Source organism: Callospermophilus lateralis, chromosome 13 (assembly GCF_048772815.1).
Source record: "Callospermophilus lateralis isolate mCalLat2 chromosome 13, mCalLat2.hap1, whole genome shotgun sequence".
Taxonomy (NCBI): Eukaryota; Metazoa; Chordata; class Mammalia; order Rodentia; family Sciuridae; genus Callospermophilus; species Callospermophilus lateralis.
The window spans coordinates 105,347,822-105,368,102 of NC_135317.1; positions in this window are offsets into that span (position 1 = coordinate 105,347,822).

Below are 20,281 nucleotides of genomic sequence, written 5' to 3' on the forward strand. Positions count from 1 at the left end.
GGGTTTTTAAAATAAGTACTAGTTCTGGAAAAAGAGGAGACTGAGAGTACACATACAGGAAGGCAAGAGGGAAAGCTGTAGCGTATGGTTCTCTGGAAGCCAGTGAGTGGAGCACATGGAGAGAGAGCAAGCAACCGTGTTGATGCTTCATCCTGGAAAGGAGCATCAAGAGTGACCCCTGGATATATTCTCCTGGTGGTTAGTGACCTTGACCACAGGAGTGGTTTTCATGGAGTCGGGAGAGCGCAAGCCTGAATGGAGTGAAGAGAGAATGAGAGGGGAGAAACTGGAGAGAGCAAGCACAAACAATTCTTTTGAGAAATTTTCTGTAAAAGAAAGCAGGAGAAGAGGTGGTAGAAGAGAGAAGTGAAGTAAAAGGAGGATTTTGGAGTCTTTTATTGCTAGTGCTAATTATGGATTGAGTTGTGCCCCCCACCACCAAAGTCATTTGAAGCATGGCCCCAAATACTTCAGAATGTGACAGAAGGTAATTGAGTTTAAACAAGGGTGATAGGGTGGACCTAGTCCAATCTGACCGTGTCCTCATAAGCAAAGGGGACTGGGACATCTAAGGAGACAACAGGGACACACTTACACAAAAGGAAAACCACGTGAGGTCATAGCAAAGAGGCAACCATCTGCAAGTCAGGGAGAGGCCCCAGGAGATGAAAACCTGCCAACTCCTGATCTTGCACTTCTAGCTTCCAAAAGTATGAGAAATAAATATTTGCTGTTTAGGCCACCTAGACTGTAGCATTTTGCCATGGCAGCATTAGCCCACTAATGTTTTTTTTTTTCTTTTTTATGAAATGTAAGAAATAATATCATGTTTGTGTGCTCTTAGGAAATATCCAGAGGGAAAATGATAATCCAGGAGAAAGAAAAAAATGGACATTGAAAAAATGAAAGTGGACAGTATCTGGTCTTTCCTAGTCACTTCTCAGAGTTCCTCTTAGTCTTGGGCCTCAGTTATGGACCTTAATAAATCTTTCCTGATTTCTTAATAGTTACTGTAGAATCGGTAAATGTAATAAGGAAGAAGAGATCCTACCAAATCAACATTTCCAGAAAAGAAGAAATTATTTTTAAGTGGAAGAGAATTGAGGAGAGAGATGAATTTCACCTTCTTCATGAGAAGTTTGATAAGACAGCTAGGTGGAGATGTTCTTGTGAATATTGAAATTTTTGAGAAAATTTAGCAAAACCCAATTAAAGAAATGGAGTAAGTCTGAAAGTGAATCTTCTCTTAAGTACCATATTTTGTATAAACAATTTGCTTACTATGAAGACTCCTGCCACAGGGCATGCAGTAGTTACCAAAATTAAGTCATGAAGATGCAGAACAGCTTAATGGCTTTAATAAACTGAATGATGAAGAGAAAGATGGTCAAGAACAAGTTCAGGAAAAAGCAGGGGGAGAGGAAACAACCATTCAGTCTTTGCATCTTGAGATGTCTAACTATGGGCCTCAGGTAGAGTATGAGACAAAAGAATCAACACAGAGATCCTGGGGTTGGGGTGAAGGAAAATGAGTCATCTTATAACAAAGTCTCACAGTGTTCCTGGAAATTAGGAAATCTGCAAGGACTTGCCCTAGTTTGCAATAGTGGGAGAATTTTGGCATCATGAAGCTAAGAGATTCGATTCATAAGTCTATTCAATTGGTTCAATATGTCACAATGAGGCAGTAGCAAAATGAGACTGGAACCCAGGACTCTGGCTGGTAGACAGGCTCTGCCCACATCACTGTATTGATGGACTCACTCTCAGTCTCTCTCACAGGCTCTGTGTCTCTCTCTCCTCTCCTTCCCTCTCACATACCATCGATGACCCTTGTATGTGTCCTCTATAAATCACTCTATAATGGTGCCTCTTTGTTTTCTTCTCTAAGTACCTAAAGAAAGATCATGGCAAGAGAACCAGGGCTCAACATTAAGGGAGATAATTGAAGGTCATTCAGCTGAAAATAATTCATATTTATCCATAGCTTCCTTTACCAGAGCATCTGGTTTCCGTTAACCAGCATGGTGTCCTCTGATTCAGACTGTGGTGGCCTGCAGTAACCACATTTTTGCTCAAACAGAAAACTAGTACTTTCTTACATCTGTTCCCGAGATGTTGGAGACTCTTCCTTGTACCACGCTGTGCTCTGCACTTAGATCCATGCAGGCTAAAACTGCATGGTGTTAGATACTGGCGACTTTGACACTGCTCCCGGGTGGTGTTCTCCGTCTGTTGAGATCAGTCATAGAGTCACAGATTAGGAAGGCTGAAGTCAACTGCTTCATCTCACCAACTCCTGCCAGGATTCCACATGTCTGTGCAGGTTTAGATTCCTTCTATTTGTAGAGATATTTTCTGCTTTTGTCCCCAGGAGGGAGAATATATTAACTCCCTAAACCATTAGAGGCTTCAGCATGCCTGTCCGCTGCAGGCACGCTTTTTCATTCTGACTCTCGTGGATGCGTGGCGTTGTATTGTATCAGCAAAGGGAACTCATGCCTCGGTTTTAAGCATGATCTCTCTGGGCCTGCTTTTAAATAAATGCTCCCCTAGTCTTACTTTCCAGCCATTTTTAAAGAAACTTATTGGTTATTTAAATGACAAAACATGAGCGAGAAAAGAATGAGGCTAAGGTGGAAAGAGTTTGGTGTATGTAAGTGTTGGAAAAGCGGAATTCTGAAGCATAATCAGCAGTGGGTGAATTTTGCACCCATTTTTAAATGAATGCCATTGTTATTCATGACAGTTGCAGGAGCTCATCAAGTGCTTTCTGTGCACTCTGCCTCTGGCTTCAGGTTCGTTATCTATATCAATCCTCACAGTGAATCTCCGAGGCAAATGATATTCTTAAGTCCATTTTTTTAAAGCACTCCTTTTTTTAACCTTTATTTTATTTTTTTTATTTTTATGAGTGTCAAACCCAGCGCCTCACATGTGCTAGGCAAGCGCTCTGCCAGTGAGCCACAACCCCAGCCCCTCTTATGTCTATTTTACAGTAAAGGAAACTGAGTCTTATAAAGATGCATTTGTGGGGTTCCAACAGGAAACAGATGACTCACTCAAAATGGGTTGCGTAGAGGAGTATTTACTAAAAGGACCATTTACCAAAGTGTGGGCAGGGTGTAAAAAACATCATAAGGAATCGAGCAATACTCTGATGCTGGAACATTCGGCCATGACCACCCCTGCACCTGGTATTAGGGGATGATTACTAGAATCCAGAAGAAGAGCTCAGTGAGGAGAACCATGCCCCAGGATCCCCCTTTGCAACCAGATGTAGCCACCTAGACAAAGCCCGAGGGAGAAGCTGGGGAGCAGACACTCCACCCTCACTTTCTTTTCTTCCCATGCTTTGTTCCCTGCTGAAGTTCCCTATTAGTTAAAATCAGCCAGAAGGCCCCAGGCAAGGAGCATGTGGGTGAAAATCCAGACAGGTCAGACAGAGAGCAAGATGGGAAGAACAGAGGGTGGATCTGGGGGGCAGAACCTTTTTCCAAGGTCATGGTGACAGGGCAGGTTACTAAGTGATCAAAGCACTACTTGATGAGGTAGAAATTCAAATCTGCATTGCCCAACTTGAGGGCCAGGCTCTTACCCAGCATGCCCTGTGGCCAGTGGCTTTGACTTGGCAGAGAGGAAGTTTATTCCAGAAAGCATCAGCCGTATGAGGAGAAGTGGGGCAGGGAGGAGATGGGGGGACAGGTAATGACGTTTACTAGATGTGTAGCCTCTGGCAATACTGCCCTGAGTCTGCTCTCTCCTTGAGGAGTGACCATACCACGAGATGTGGCCCTTTCTCTGGAGTCTCCTAATATTGTTGACTTTACAATTTTCCCGATTCCATCTTAATAGAAGCCGTCCAACCTTACATTCAGAAACACTGACCTCAGCTTCAGCAGTTTGCTACGCTGTGAAGAGCTGCTGGCTTTGTAAGCTACTCATTGCTAGCCCAGGGCAGAAAGATGCTGTGAAATCCTCTATTATAATTTTCTTACTGTTTTCAGGTCACCAAACATGAGTCAAGGAAATCAGTTTTTATAACAAAACAAGTTAGGGAAGATGTTTGATTTACAACAGAGTTCTTCACTCTGTAAAAGGAGTCACTTTAATACAAAAACCAATAGCCATAATATGACGGCTTTTGAAATTCTTCCATGCTGTGATCTGCTGAGAACAAATGTACATCATAGTACCAGTGGGTATGGAAGATCACACGGTGCCAAGTCCCCATGAGTCCAAAGAGATGTCTCACAGAAGCTTACAAAACAGTCAGGAATCTTCTGTGTAAAAAGCAAAGGTGATAAATGGAACTGTAAATTGGAGAGGAAGCCAAGAGAGCAGGAGCCAAGTAGAAAATGCAGAACTGAAGACATTAGGAAAGAAGTCAGGGTTATAAGAGGACTCTCGGCTTCACTGACATATAATGCAAGAGAGCATCAGACAGAGTTACAGATTAAATTCCAAAACGAAGTTTCAATAGACGGACAGGAAGACGTGATCTAGTTTGTTTCCTGGAAATTAGCAGGGGGATGGGGGGAATGGACAACTTGGGAAAAGACAAAATAAGAGTTGAAGATAGAAGATGCAATTTCCAACCTACAGTTTTAGGGAGAGAATTAGGGAAATCAAGAAATAATCAGAAAAATAATTAAAAAAAAAATGCCCAAACTGAGGGGCAAATTCAGAATGGATAGTCCTGCCAAATGAAAAGTAATTAAGTGAATAAGACCCATGTGGGAAAATCATTATAAATATCTGTGACATAAAAAATAAGAAGAACAGATCATAAAGGCCTCTAGGGAGAAAACCAACCTCTTCCAGGTTTAAAAAAAAATCACGTGGCAGAAAACAATATCTTCAAGTTCAAGGATTCATTTATTTTAATTGAAATTTTATAACTAGCCAAAGTATCAATCAATATGAAGGCAGAATACATACATTCTAAGACAGAATAAATGCATTTTAGGACTCTAAAATTGTATCTCACTTTCACCTTTTCATGGGTTGTCACATACTTAAATGAACCAAGAAAGAAGAAGACCTGGGATTCAGATAATTGTGGATCCAATGCAGGAAGAAATATAAGGAATCCCTAGAAGATAGGGAGGTAACTACTGCAAGCATTTAAACAAAACTCTCTGGGGGAAGAAACTGTGGGGGGATAAAAGAATAAATGGAATTTATTTATTGCTTATTTTAAAAGATACAGAAAATTAAATAAGATAGATATTAAAATGTAGATATCAGAAAAGCATAACAATATAAATATAAAACAAAAACATACAAAGAAAAGAAGGAAGACCAATGTTTAAGGAAAAACTTTACAGGTATAGCATAGATACACATAGGAACACGATTGAATATTGACATGATTTTCATCTAGAGGGATGGGTCAGGGAAGACCTGGAGACAGGGGAAGCAGTTCGAAGTATTTCAGTTATCCAATGAGAGAAAAGAACGGTTCAATCCAAGATCATGGCAGTGGGACAGAGATAAATGGTTAAATTTTAGAACTATTTAGACAGCTTGAGAGTTCAATATCAGAGAAAAAAGTCCCAAAGAATACCCTGTAGTTTTGATTTAGAAATCTGGCCATAAAATATTATTATTCACTGAGACAGGGGCCATTAAAAGAAAAAAAAACAGTTTTGGAAAGTATGATGGTGAGATAATTTGATTCTGATGCTGAAAGGGTATTCAAAAGAAAATGGCCAGCTAGCTGGGTGTACTGTGTGGGGTGCACTTTTTTGACATGAGACATTTTAAGCAATAGGAAAGGGTGAGTTAATACTTCAAGCTTGAATGTCCCCGGGGCCAAGTGTCTTGGGGAAAATAACTTAGAACCATAAGCAATGAACTGTATGGAATCTTCCTAAAACTATGTTCCATGTTATTTTGATCCAGACCAGTACTTGATCTAAAAGAACACATTCCAGTAATTTCAGAATAATGAGTATTTTACTTGTGTTTCCAGTGATTTCAGTGTAGGAACTATTTTCTTGTGTTTCCTCAAACTCCATGAAGTTGATACATAGTCCTTCAAGCTACCTATTATTTATTCCCCAATCCTCACAGAGAATCTCGAGGATCCTACAGCAGCTCAACCTGTGTTGATCTTTTTATACCTCTAACTTCCCCTGTACCCTGCTTTCTTCTCAACCCCGTGTCACAAAATCCCCAAAACTAATCAAGAAACTCAGGACTATCATGGCAGGGTGCGGAAACAGAGGGGCTACAGCAGGCCAAGCTAGAGCTCACCCTCAGCGTGGGTGAGGGAGACATTCGGACGTGAGCATCTGCAGATTGGTTTCATTCCATTCTGTAGCTTCTAGATAATAAGCCTGAAGTATTAAGAGTTCACTGTGGTTAATAGAAAGTGCTTTCCAGATGAGGCCAGCTTCCTGACCACCAATGACCTCACAGGTGACACAGTTCTGGATCTGCCTGCCCACCCCCGCCAACCTGTGTCCCCACCGTCATCAGTCCTGGGAAGTCTGTCACCAACGAATCAAACCCACAGGAGGGCGCTGTCTGTCAGTCTAATCAGACTGCTCCTTCCTCTACTTATCTTGGGAGAGGCTTCTCCCAGGGTCTAGAATCATCATGGCTCCCCATTCCGGGCACCATCTTCTCAGGAGACCACTTCATAATGAAAATGATACTTATTAGCAGAGAATAAAATGCAAGTAAGTATGACCTTCAGTGAAGGAATTTCAAGTTCATGCCAGGAGGGGTGTAGTGGGTGTGTTATTGCCCCATGTCACCCCAAAGAGCATGGCGCCCTTGTGTCCCCCTGTCCCTGTCTAGACTGCCCAGTCGCAGCTCCCTTTGCTAGTTACCCACACTCTCCTCCACTCCTCCATATAAAGTACAATGTAATTGGGTTCCAATTACTAAATTAAAATCACATTCTAGCACTGCCTACATGAAATTACACCCAGGCAACCCTAACTGGAGTTGTGTGTGTTCCCAAAGACTTCAGGCACATATTTCCAGACGTCTCTGGGCTTACTCCCACAGATGGCAGACCTTATTTCCATCTCACAGCTGTCCCCACTGCATTGCTATTATTCAACAGAATAATAAAATTCAGAAAAATAAAATGTCTCTCCGGCATGTTGACTCAATTCCCTCCACCCCCAACACACACTCTCTCTCTTTCCCTCTCTCTCTCTCCCTCCCTCCCCCTCTCCTCCTCTCTCTTCCTTCCTCCCTCCCCCTCAAATCCACCTCCTCTAGTTGCCCCAATTCCATGGGAATGTGAAAACAAAAAAAAAAGTCTCATTTTCAGGTGTCAGAGTCACCAGTCAAGGCAGATAGTAGTTAAAATGTTTGGAGATGGACAAAATCTGATTCAGGTTTTACCTGACAGTTTTCATAGATTTTACCCCCTTTATCCTTTCAAAATTCTCATCTTGTCAAATACCTTGCAAATTTTACTTTGATATATAGCACAAAGAGAAATTGTGTGTGCCAACTCACAGAGTTGACTTGTTTCATGTTCCCTCATGATTCCAGCTGTTATTTCACCTTCCATCCCCTCTATTGGGGGCACAGAGGAGGAGTGGAGCCATGTTAGAAGGTGGTGGGGGGCATGAAGCTGCCCTGGTGACTCAGTGGCCCCTGTACTCTGTGGAGGCACTGGTCCTACAGTCTTCTCCAGGTCTCTCTGCTCTTCCCCACATTTTTAGAGGCAGAAACATGGAAACAATCATTCAATTTGGTGGCATGCAGGCAGAATGAAAGAAAATTGACCCAAACAGATGAAAGATGAGACAAAAATAAGGAAGAGAATTGTAAGACTGGAAGAGAACAGGAAAAGGCTACACACTGTGTCGTCTGTTCCATTCTCTTGCTCTTCCCTGCTTTCCAGTTAAGATGCTTATTTCACTTAGCCTTCGGGCATGATTTTCACTTAAGAATCTTGAGTCCTGGGTGGAAGTCTGGGGAAGCTATTTGGAACTTAGCTCTTCCTCCAGCACACCCACATGCACACAGAGACCCATGCACAGACTGGGCTGGCACACCCCGGAGAAGCCACATGTGCACCTAGGAACACAGGGACAGACAGCGAAGATGCTCCATTGCCACAGAAGCACTCCAGCCCAGATTCCTTCTGCAGGCCGCACATGTGCCTGCGTCTCACTCCCACTGACACACCCACAGGCAGATGTCATAGCCACGGCATGGGAACGCAGATGGTCTCTAATTAGAGCTCCCCAGGTCTGCCTTGGTTTGACTAATTGAACTTCCCTTTGTGCAGCCTCATGAAAACTCGACTTCTGAATTGCTCGAAATAATTGAGCAGAAGAGAAATAAGGCTCGGCTCAGTAGACACCTGAGGGAGCTGAAATTTGAGAAGAAGATGGAAAAGCTATAGTCCCCCTCAGACATCTGGGTGGTGGACACCCGGGAAGATCTGGAAATAGCACAATGATGTAGTCCTAAGAGATGGAGCCCATCTCAGAAAGAGAATAAACTTAGGAACCAAACAGATTAGACCCACAACTAGTAATGCCATTTACTAACCATTAACTTGGGCAAGTTGTTTAATCTCTGAGCATCAATTTGGTCAACAATAAAGTCTACTTTCCAATATTCTTGTAAGGATGGAGTGTAAATATATAGACATATATATTTGAAAGTGTTCCCAAAATTGTTTCCTGTGAGCTCTCTAGGCAACAGACAGTGGTATTCGTCTTCAGATTTCTAAACCAAATTACGAAAGGCCACAAGCTCACTCTTTCCTCAGGAGAAGAGTATTATTAGTAGCTGATATTTGATGTAGGAACAATTGATTGAACAAACAGATGGGTGGATAGGTAGTGTAACTTTGTCATACTCTGCTGTCCTTAAAACCGCCAATATGGAATGCTCAATTTAGCATATTGACCTAGTCCTAGAGAAATAACTTTAATAAAATAAGAGAAGTATTACAAGATTTTATGACAGCAGAGTAAAAACAAGTGACTTATGGGAAATAAGAGTGATCGGGAAAGTTCTTCAGAGCTGTGAGATGCGATGTAGGTATCGAAAGATAAGTTTGTGGGACAGCAAAAGGTGATAAGGGCATTTGATGAAGAAGAAAGGGCATGGGAAAGGTATAGAAGCCTGAAAGGTGCTCACCTTGCCTCAGTGTGTGGGCTGAAGTGGTGGAATGCAGGGGGCATGGGGTTCCAAGCCAAGTGACCAAGTGGGAAAGGTCGTCTAGGGAGCAAGTTCTCCGAGTCCCTTGCATAAAGAGCATCTTTGCATAAGACGACATTGAGTGCAGAGAGTAGCAGGCAGGGAGGGCCACGTCCCCATCCTGTCAGTGCGAGGACGGGTTCAAGCAGGAAGAGACTGAGGCCTGGTCATCAGTCTTCTCATCGCCTTTCCTACGCATTATTGCGATGGTCTTCCACAAGGCAGGGAAATGTTATACGAAGAAGGGATACACGCAACAAAAATTTATGAGGTTCAATTGGCAAGAGTTGGAGGCTTGATTAAATTTGTGGGGGAGTTAGAAGGGAAGAACCACAGATGACTAAGAATTCAAACATATGTGACTTGATAAATGTTATTCCACTTACCAAAATGGAGAACAGTTCCAGTTATCTATTGCTGCATAATGATTTACACCAGAGTTTAATGACTTCAAATGACACAATCATTTTTATTATCATCGTTTATGGTCTTGGCGGCTGAGATACGTGGGTGTTGCTCAAGTGTCTGCATGCGTTGCAGTCAGCTGCGGCTGAGGCTGGCATCCCGCAAGCCTTCCTCACTCTCGTTCTTGAGAAGCTGTTGAGCAATTTCCAAATGTCACATTCTGAGCACCTACCTGGGACTTCCCCAGGTGGCCTACACTTTCTCAGAGAACAGTGGCTGGATTCCAATTTCTAGTGTGACAAGAGGGACCAGGGGAAGAGAATCGTTTTTATTATCTAGGTCTGGAGGTCACATTAGTCACTTCACTTCTCTGGTCATGAGAGTCTCGAAGGCCCCTCCAGGTCCACGGAGGGACACAGACCCCCATCTCAATGGGAGAAGTTACAATGTCACATTTACAAAAGGATGAGATGTATCACGGCAGTCAGGAAACAGGATTTACGACAGAACATAGAAAGAGGAGCAAGCTGAGTTTGGTTTGGTACGTGGCGTTTCTGGCACCCACAGGACACCACGCTGAAGAAGATAAGTGGGGAGCGAGGAATCTGGAGATTTGAGCCTTGTCAGGTAACTGTGGTAATGGCTGTCACAGAGTAGACTTTATAGTTCTCCAGAAAATAGAGGGGGAAAGTGAAAATATGGGAGGGAAGGAATTAGGAAGCCAGGGGGGAAGAAAGGTAGGGAAGTTAACAGGAAGGAGAAGAAGAGAAGAGGAGATGGGCGCAGAGAGGCGAAGGGCGTTAGTTTCTTAGGGGGAACAAAACTAAAGCTGGGGCTAAAGCAAGGAAACACACTGTCTCCCAGCTGTGTGGGCTGGACGCCTGGCATCCAGGCTTCGGTAGGGCCATGATTGCTCCAAAGCCTCTGGCAGGGGAAACGTCCTTCTGCGACCCCCAGTGCTCCTTGCCTATGGCAGCAAAGCCCAGTCTCTGCCTCTGTCTTCACGTGGCCTCCCCTCTGGGTGTGTCTGTGTCCAAGTCCTCCCTGTCCTTTCAGGACACCAGTCACAGTTGATGTCGGGCCCACCCCACTCCAGTATGACCCCATTCTAACTTAAGCTAATTATCTCTGCAACAACCCAATTTCCAAATGTCCCATTCTGAGGTACTTTGGCCAGGGGAAGGACCCAATTCAACTCATAATGGGAGGGAGGAGATGACAGGGCCAGAACCCAGGGACACCACAATGTTTGGATGAGACAAAAGAAGAGAGACCAGTGGGGAAAAAAATGAAAAGATACAGAAAGGAAGACATGGAACTAGGACTTAGGGATGGAAAAAGAAAGATGTGGTTCAAAAGTATTCATTAAGCGAGAGGTTACAGCAGTGTCCACTCGAGCCGTGAAACTCGTGGGACCGTACTTCATAGAATGGTAGGGGGGGAAGAAAATTTGCGGGACACTTACCAGTGCCAGGGAGGTGACGATGAGACAATAAGCAGGCCACTTCACAGGCGGGAGGGGTTGATTGCACAGTAGATCCTTTAAGGATGTGGCCCCAAAGTTAGCTCTAGGAACCTGGTCTTCCTGTTAGCCAAATTCTACCTACAAAACCAGAAGGAAAATTTGAATGGGAGAGAAAAAGAACACAATTGTGAAGAGCGAGTTGGGGCTGCCATTTTAGGAGCTCTCTTGGGGTTTCTCTCAAACTGGAGAAGCGGCTTCCCGGGTCTGGTCCCATCCAGGTCAAAAGCCACCTGGAAAGCTGCTCGCAGAGTGACAGCTGTCTGCAGATGCCGGGTGGGAGCTGCAAAGGAAAAGGAGGAGGGACCTAAGGAACTATATCAAAGGTTTGCAGGATGCAGAGAGGGTGCAGATGCCAGGAGAAGCAGCATGTGGCCAGGGTGAGGCTGAGTTCAGTGCCCTGGTGCTGGGGGAGCACCAACCAGAGGAGCTCTGCACAGCTTCTCCCAACCCTGCAGTTTCCACAAGTGGGTGAAGCCCTTCCTTGTGTGAAGTCAGATCTCATTGTGGTTTTTGATTTGCATTTCCCTGGTGTTTAGTGAACCTCAGCACTTTGTCATATGCTTTGGGGGCATTTGTATATCTTCTTTGTTGGGGAAATGTAAATTCAGGACCTTTGCCCTCTTTTTTAATTGGGTTGTTTTCTTGTTATTGAGTTGTTTCTTATATAGTTTGCATATTTGCTCCTTATTAGATGCATTGTTTGCAAGTAGTTTCTCCCCCTTGGAGGTCTTTCCTGCACTCTGTTGACACTTGGCTCTGCAGCAGCGTTTGAGTTTGGTGTATGCATTCTATTTGTCTAGTTTCACTTTTGTTGCTTTTGCTTTTGGGATCATACCCGCCAAAAATATCATTGCCCAAACCAGAGTCATGGAGTTTTTCCTGTTTTCTTTTAGTAGGTTCACGTTTGGGGTCTCGAATTTAACTTTTAAACCCATTCCAAGTTGATTTTTGTGTATGAGGTGAGATTGGTCTGATTTCCTCTTCTGCATGTGCAGTTTATAAAACATTTTCTGAAGAGACTCTTCTTCCCATTGTGTATTCTCAGCACCTCAGTCAAAAATCACTTGGCTGTGAATGTGTAGGTCTATCTCTGGGCTCTGTATTCTGTTGCATTGTTCTGTGTGTCTGCTTTTAAGCGAGCACAGTGCTGTTTGGGGTATCAGGGCTTGGTAGTATGTTTTAAAGATAGGGAAAATGATCTTTCTGCTCAAGACTGGTTGGGCAATTGGGATTTGTCTGTGTGTGTGGTTCCATTTGAATTTTTTTAAAAAATATTCTTTAGTTTAACACTATTATTTTAAATTTTTATAGCCTTTAAGATTATATTTCATATAGCATAACATATTTTATGTAGTACATAGTATAATAAAATATTTTAATAGAAGCATCAGTTTTTTAATCTTTCTTATATACACTTTAAAATTTCAAGATTTAAAATGTGCTTTCTAAATGTAGCTCTTTGTAAATGCTATTTAGTTTTTACTCAAATATTCAAAAATATAAACAGAACATGTTTGGTTTTTATAAAAGGAAATAAAATGAGGTTAACATTCAAAATGAAAAACAGATTTATTTTCAAACTTGGCTTTTGATAAATACACATGCTATTCTTTTCCACAATAAAATTTGGCCAGTATTTTGGAAGGACTGGTATCCTAAGCATCAGATTTAATTGATGAAATTAAAAACCCAGGTCCCTAACCTTTACCACGCTTACAGTGTGACCTTACGTAAATTGGCAATCCATCCCTGTTTTTACTTGGTAAATATCCAGGTAATGTTGAACTAGCTAAGTTTGGGCAGAAGTAATATATAGCTTGCGGCCATCATCTTTAAGTGTACTGTTGGCTAAGCTCACACACACACACACACACTCTCTCTCTCTCTCTCTCACACACACACACACACTCACAAGCACAATACACACACTCTCACACACACAATGCATGTGCACATACACACACACACTCTCTCTCTGTCTTACACACACACACACTCTCTCACACACACACACACTCACAAGCACAATACACACACACTCTCACACACACAATGCATGTGCACATTCACACATTCTCTCTGTCTTACACACACACTCTCTCACACACACACACTCACAAGCACAATACACACACACTCTCACACAATGCATGTGCACATACACACACACTCTCTCTCTGTCTTACACACACACACACATACACACACACACACAGTGTACTTCCCATCAATTTCATCATCTAGATTAGATCATAAGACCACCTGTAGTTGCAAAGAAAGCTGGGAAAATGGGAAACAGGTTGCTTACAATTGTCTTAGGTTAAGCATGACCTGTCACGAGACCTATGCATTACCACCTGAACAAAACCAGGGCACTGTGGTCAAGGGAAAAGTGTAGCTGTGGGGTGGGAAATAAACAATGTCTACCACCCAAACCGAGCCCTTGCTGTACACCATGTGTGGAAAGGAGCAGGTCTAGTCATTGACATCACTTGGTCTTTATAATACTGTAAAGTAGTTGTTTGTAAATGTTGTTTGTCCCCTATTCCTTATAAATAAGGAAGTAAACCTCACTAAAGTTGTAAATACCTCCCCCAAGGTCACACAGCTAATGAGTGGCAGATTAGAATTTGCACTGATTCTTGAATTGAAGTTCACACTCTTCCTACAATGCCATCCTCCCCACAGTCTTACCACCTGTCCCTGAGTCATCCCTCAGCCTATCTGGCTAGCTCTGACTTCATGTGGTTTGAATCACAAGGCTATCTCTCTAAAATCTAAGTCATATGAAATCTTGATTTAGATATGTCAAATACCAATCACAGTGCCTAAATCATAATAAGTATTGAAGATACCAATTTAACTCACCACTTCCCAATTCCCTAACCCCACCTACCTCTAAAATGAGATTCCACGGAACCCTACCCAGAAGGTTTTAAAAACAAAGATTGTAGCCAGGTGCAGTGGTGCACTCCTGTAATTCAGTCATTTGGGAGGCTGAGGCAAGAGGATCAAAAGTTGAGGCCAGCCTGGGCAACTAAGCGAGATCCTATCTCAAAATAAATAAAAATCAGAACAGGGGCTTCTAGGGACTCAGCTCAATGGTAGAGCATCCCTGGGTTTAATCCCCAGTCCCACATACAAAAAAAGTTCTCATTATGATTTTGTTTCACCTATAAAGCATAGACCCAAGGACCACACCTCCAGAGAACACTGTCAGCATTTGGTTCTGTGAGAGACATCAAAGCCTCACTCTGCAAGAACAGATGGAGAACAGAGCACTCATTTCTTTCACATGCATTTATTGACCACTTAATATATGAAAGACATTGTTCAAAATCCCGGTAGTTTAACAGCGAACAGGAGAGAACAGTTTCCTGATACTTGAATTTCCATTCTAGAAAAGCATTAAACATACAAAGGTAATTTCGCAGAGTGCAAATGTTTCACGGAAAATGAAACAACATAATGTGGTAAGAAAATAATCTCAGTGCTAACTCTGATGAGTTGCCTAGAAAGGACTGGGCCCCTGGCTAGTTCTCAGGGCCTCGGGTCTGGAGGCAGGATATTCTACAGGACCAGAAAGAAGGGCCGTGGTGCTGGAGGAAAATGACTGAGAAAAACATAGTAGGAAAGAAGATCTGGAAAAAAAAAAAAATGAAAAAATATCCGAGAGGAATCTGTGTTTTATTCAATATGCAATGGGAATTTTGATGAATTTTAAATAAGCAGGGAAACATGATCCAACTCTTTTAATCGCTCTGGCAGCTGTGTGGAGGACGGCTCGTCGGTTGCAGTAGTGGAAGTGGAGATGCGGTGAGGCAAGTTGGCCAGAGCGGTGCTGGCAGAAGCTAGGTCAAGACGGATGGGTTCAAGATGGATAAACACTGTGATACAATCTACCTCTGGGAAAATTTACTTTCTTGCTCATTCCATTTTATTTTGAGTTTTCAGCACCCTGGTGTTTTATCACATTCAAATGCGTGTTCTCTGATGAATGGTGGCCACGGTTTCCTTCTTACATCCTTCGATAATTAACTCCTTACTGTGCTGACAAAATTCAGTCAGATACTTAGCATTTTCTCTTACTTGAACAGACGGTATCTATAAGGCAGTACTGAAGCAGTCAGGTTATGCAAATAGCTTTTAAATTCAGAGCTCCCACATTGCTCCAGAGTGGGGCAAAGCCAGTCTATAGCTTTTAGTAAATATAGCCTGTCAGCCTGCAGAATTTGCCACCATGAGTTATAAGCATCTCCCTTTTCCTCTGAGTTCATGAAATTAATAGAAATAAGATTCTCCCATAAATTGTGTTCTGGGGTTAATCAGTGGATTCCTAATTGAAATTAGGAGGGGAGTAAGTGAGGAGAAACAAATGTCACTTTGGGAAGTCTCCCTTGTAAACTTCCTACGTCGGAAACGCACACTCCTTCTGGAAAACCCATCGCCGTATAACTGCAGCTGAGAAGCAGGCATCCTCCAGGTGACGTTCAGATGAGGACCGTCGCCTGGCCTGGTCAGCTCTTCTGCTGTCCAAGCCCCTCAGCTATAATTGCTTAGTTATCCTCAGAACAAGCTTTGTGTATCATGGCTAAGTGCCTCAAGTTGTGGCAGAAAGGAGCTATGTGATACCAGAATGCATCTCAGCATAAAGAACTTGAATTTTTGTTTGTGTCAACTTGGATAAAGATGACTACCCACGAAGCACGAGAGAAAACCAGGCTCCAGCTGTTCTCTGAGAAATTGAACAATGGGGAGAGCTAAACTGGACAACTTAGCCCAAAGAACTTCAAGCAGGGAATCAGGGGCCCACAGATCTAGTCTTAAAGCTCTGGCTTTAAGGATTTTTGAGGGAAAGGCTGTGTTGAGGAATATTCAGAAGGATGAAAACAGATCCCCACAGGTAATCAATGCAAATGGAGCCTTTCAGTCACAATATCCAATTAAAACATTCCTGTGCAATTGAAGGAAAAGAAAGAAATCAGAAAATACGTAATGCTTTTTAAGTCCAGATACATTTCACCATAATAAAAACACATGCCAACTGCCCGACTTCCCAATCTAATAAGCCCCAGGTATGAAATCTGATTCTAACTGCAACAGGGAACCAGAAAGCCCTGGTGCAATTGGAGGACCTCTGCAGGTCCGGTGTTCTGAGTTTGTCCCAGCAGCCAAAACAATGATTTATAAAATCTTGGGGAAATTGGTTTTTTGCTTCCAGACTCTAAACTTCCAGTAAATTTTAAGCATCTCCCAGTTATTAAGGATTGCTTATTAGCATTTAAATATTCTCCTGTTAAATAAACATAAAAATATGGGTGAGTTGCTATTAATTACCATGCTACATTTTCAATAGCACCATACTATTAACTACTGTCTATTTTCATGGTATGGCTTTTGGATCTTCTGATGGGTTTGATAAATATTTTTGGAGGGCTGGGGATGTGGCTCAAGCGGTAGCGCACTCGCCTGGCATGCGTGTGGCCCGAGTTCGATCCTCAGCACCTCATACAAACAAAGATGTTGTGTCCGCCGAAAACTAAAAAAAAAAAAAAAAAAATATTAAAAATTCTCTTTCTCTCTCTCTAATATATATATATATATATATATATATATATATATATATATATATGCATTTTTTTTATGTGTGTGTCTCTGTTCATCAGTGCTTCAGGGATCATCATCCGGGTCGCATTCTCTGTTTCCAGGAGTTTAGAGGGCACTGACATTCAGGGAACACTGTGAACCATGAAGAAAGCTGCTCATAAGTGCCTCCAATTGCTATTTTCTTTTGCCTTAACTGCCCTAACAAGGAGGAAAATCTTCACCATTTGGAAGGCTTTCTGGACATCAGCCCCAGTGCACCAAACCTTTGATCTCTTGGTCAAACTGTTGATCTCTTGAGAACTCAGTTCTCTTGTGAAGTTTCCAGGCTGCTCCCCAAACAATTGGTTGCATAAGCTCTCAGAGCCAGACCCACAAAGCTTCTCTGTGTTTTGGAAAGTTCCCTAAATAGAGTTAGGTAACGATGGCGCCCGCACGAAGACCCAGGCAGACCCAGGCAGAGCGGTGCCTGCTGCTTGCCCAGCACACGGACAGCCCTGTTTTTCTTTCTCTTGACACGTCTTTCCCCGCCCTGCCCCCTGGCCTTTCTTCCTTCCTCCTTTCCTCTCCTGCGTTTCCTTCTCCTTTGCTTTTCCCACAAACACTTCTGAGGTCTGGACCAGGCTCTGGCTCCACCAGCTTTGCTTAGGCTACTAAAGCTGGTCCAGCTTTCCTTAAAACCCGGGGGGTGGGGGGGCCGCTTTGGAATACACTGGGGGCAGACCTCCGATTGCTCCGAGGACCATTTATCTTACAATGTCCAGAACTTCTGCTGCAGGGTATTCTGAGAGCTAAGACTGAGGTTTAAAATATGTGAGACTTCATGCCAAATAATTGAAAACAAATCATTGGTACATACTGAGATCTTGCTATTTTCCACTTTTCTGAAATGCAGATAAAAGGCCTGATTATTTTGTTTCAGTAGCAAGGTTTACTTACTAAATAACCTGAATTATTGGACACTCTAATATGTTTAGGACTTTTGAAGTAAATCTTTAACTGATTCTAGGAATAATTTGAAGCCTGTGACATTCATCCACGTAAATTAACCCAGTGCATTTTGTTTAAGAGTTTGGTCATATTTTCTCCTCTTATTTGTAAAGTGAAAGACTCTTGTGATGTTTCATAATGAGTAGGGCCTCCTGTGTGAACCTAAACTAGAAGTCACTGGAGCTAAGATGAATGACTTCTGTTATCTTCACTCAATTTAAGTAATTCATTTAAAAGTCACTTTTCAGAAAGAAAAGAACATTTGTCAATGGAAGTCACATAAGTTTACACTGAAGTGAAATAACTATTGGAACAGAATTCCTGATGATTGACACATATCTACACAGAACCTCTCCCACTGTGTGCCTACCCAGTGCCAAGTCTCAGTGACCTTGGCCCTCACGTCCACTCTTGCCTCTGGCTGCACTTTTGTTTTACCACTTGGGGTAAAATGTTTGTTAAAATTTTAAGAAACATATTGAATATATATATATATATATATATATATATATATATATATATCTTCAAACAGGTATGCTTACTCCCAAAAGTACACAAAACATTTCAAAAGATGTGCGAACACAAATAGTTTTCAGGAAATTAATTTCTAGATACTCAGCTTCCATATCTGCTCTTTCCTGAAAGCAGTCTGCCTGGGTGGGTGCCATGCAGGGAATCTTCCCTTCCCTCCCCTTCTCTCTTCCCTCTTTGCAGCCTGCCTTCCCCTAGATCAAAGACACACCCTGGCCCTGTCCCAGTGGGGGCTTGCATTGTCCTGAGGTGTGACATTCTTTGGCATGATAGACAAAGGAACAATTTAAAATATTTCAGTCATCCTGTTTAATGGAAATACCATAAACCTTCATCTTATATCACACTAAAATATGCATCCCTGGCAACTCTATTTTTATACTTCATAATCATAAAAATCAAAATGCATGTTTATGGTTTTCATCACTTACACTTGGAAATGACTGCATTGATGAATGGAGGAAAACTGTGTGTCTTCACACTCAAGGACTACAGAAAACTTTAATGCAGCTGTGAGGCTGAGCCACAATTGTAGGAAAAGGCATTTTAATTTAGACATGAATTTTGAGGATAGGGATTAATTTTTTAATTTTTTTTTTAGTTGTTGATGGACCTTTAGTTTATTTCTGTGTGGTGCTGAGAATCGAACCCACTGCCCCACACAGGCTAGACAAGCACTCCACCACTGAGCTATAACCCAGCCATGAGGATAGGGATTATTAAAAAATAGAATTCAAAAATTTTTTTCCTACATAGGCTTATGAAAGAGAAACCAAAAAATGGATTTTCAAATATAAAAGTATATTACAAATATAAAAATATATTACATAGGTATAAAATTCTAAGGTACAAATGGAATAAAAATGTAATTTCAAGGAGAGAAGGAAATATTTAAAATGTCTAATTGTTAAAGAAATGTGTATGCCTTCAAATATAGATGACTGGGAGCCAGCGCTCAGTGGTGGGGCATCTGCCTCGCGTGCTCAAGGCCCTGGGTTCCATCTACAATATGGAGAAAAAGAAGATGATAGTGGATATAATATTTGCTATAGGTACATTTAAAAGTGAGGTGACAGTTTCACTTCAAAATTTCCATTTAAATTGCAAAAAACTCTATCATTTGAAACTAATAAATTTCCAATTAAACATTTTTGTTGTCAACTGAAATAAATGTAAGAGAGAACTGAATCTGTCAAAATCCTCCTCAGAGGCATGAGAACATAACAAAGAAGATTCCTCTCTGCCTGTGAAGATTATATTCCTGAAAGAGCTCCGAAGGACAGGGTGAGCTCTAGGTGGTGTTACCTGTTCACACAGGTGATGTCTTGTCATTCTGTCAGAAGGCTCTTGCTGAAAACAGAAAATTCAGATTTACTTATTTCCCTTCCAGCCTAAGCAGAGTTAAATTTCTAAAATGGCAATAATGCATAAGTGGATTCCTTAGGTTACACTGCTGTCAAGAGGACCTTCCAGTACTTCCAGGAGATTGGATTAAGCTTGTGCTTCCCATGTGTTTGACCAAATGGCAGTCGCCAACCAAATACTACACCTAGCTATATATATATATTTTTTTTAGTTGTTGATGGACCTTTATTTTATTTTATTTCTATGTGGTGCTCAGAATCTTATATCCAGGGTACTGACATCTTAGCTAAATAAAATCAATTTAAAATATACCTCCCCGACAGATTTGAATGGGAAAGAAGAAATAAACACAGAAATCCGTCAGAATGGTACCCACGGAAGAGAGGCACTCACCCACGAGATTCCCTGACAGGATATGAGGCCCCTCAGAGGTGAGAGTGTGTGAGTGTGGTAGGGGGGACTTTTCTCTGCCTACCTTAGTTTCTGAAGCAAGGGATTCCCCAAAGCGCAGGGTACCCCGAAGATCAGTGCTCTAATCTACTTGATTCACTCTTTCCTCTTCCAGGTTTAGCTCTGAGGGTAACATAAAATGGAGAACTCATTCTCTCAGAATGAGTTCTCAAGTTAGCTCTTGAGAAGGGGATAGTAAAGGGGAATAAAAAAGGCACGATA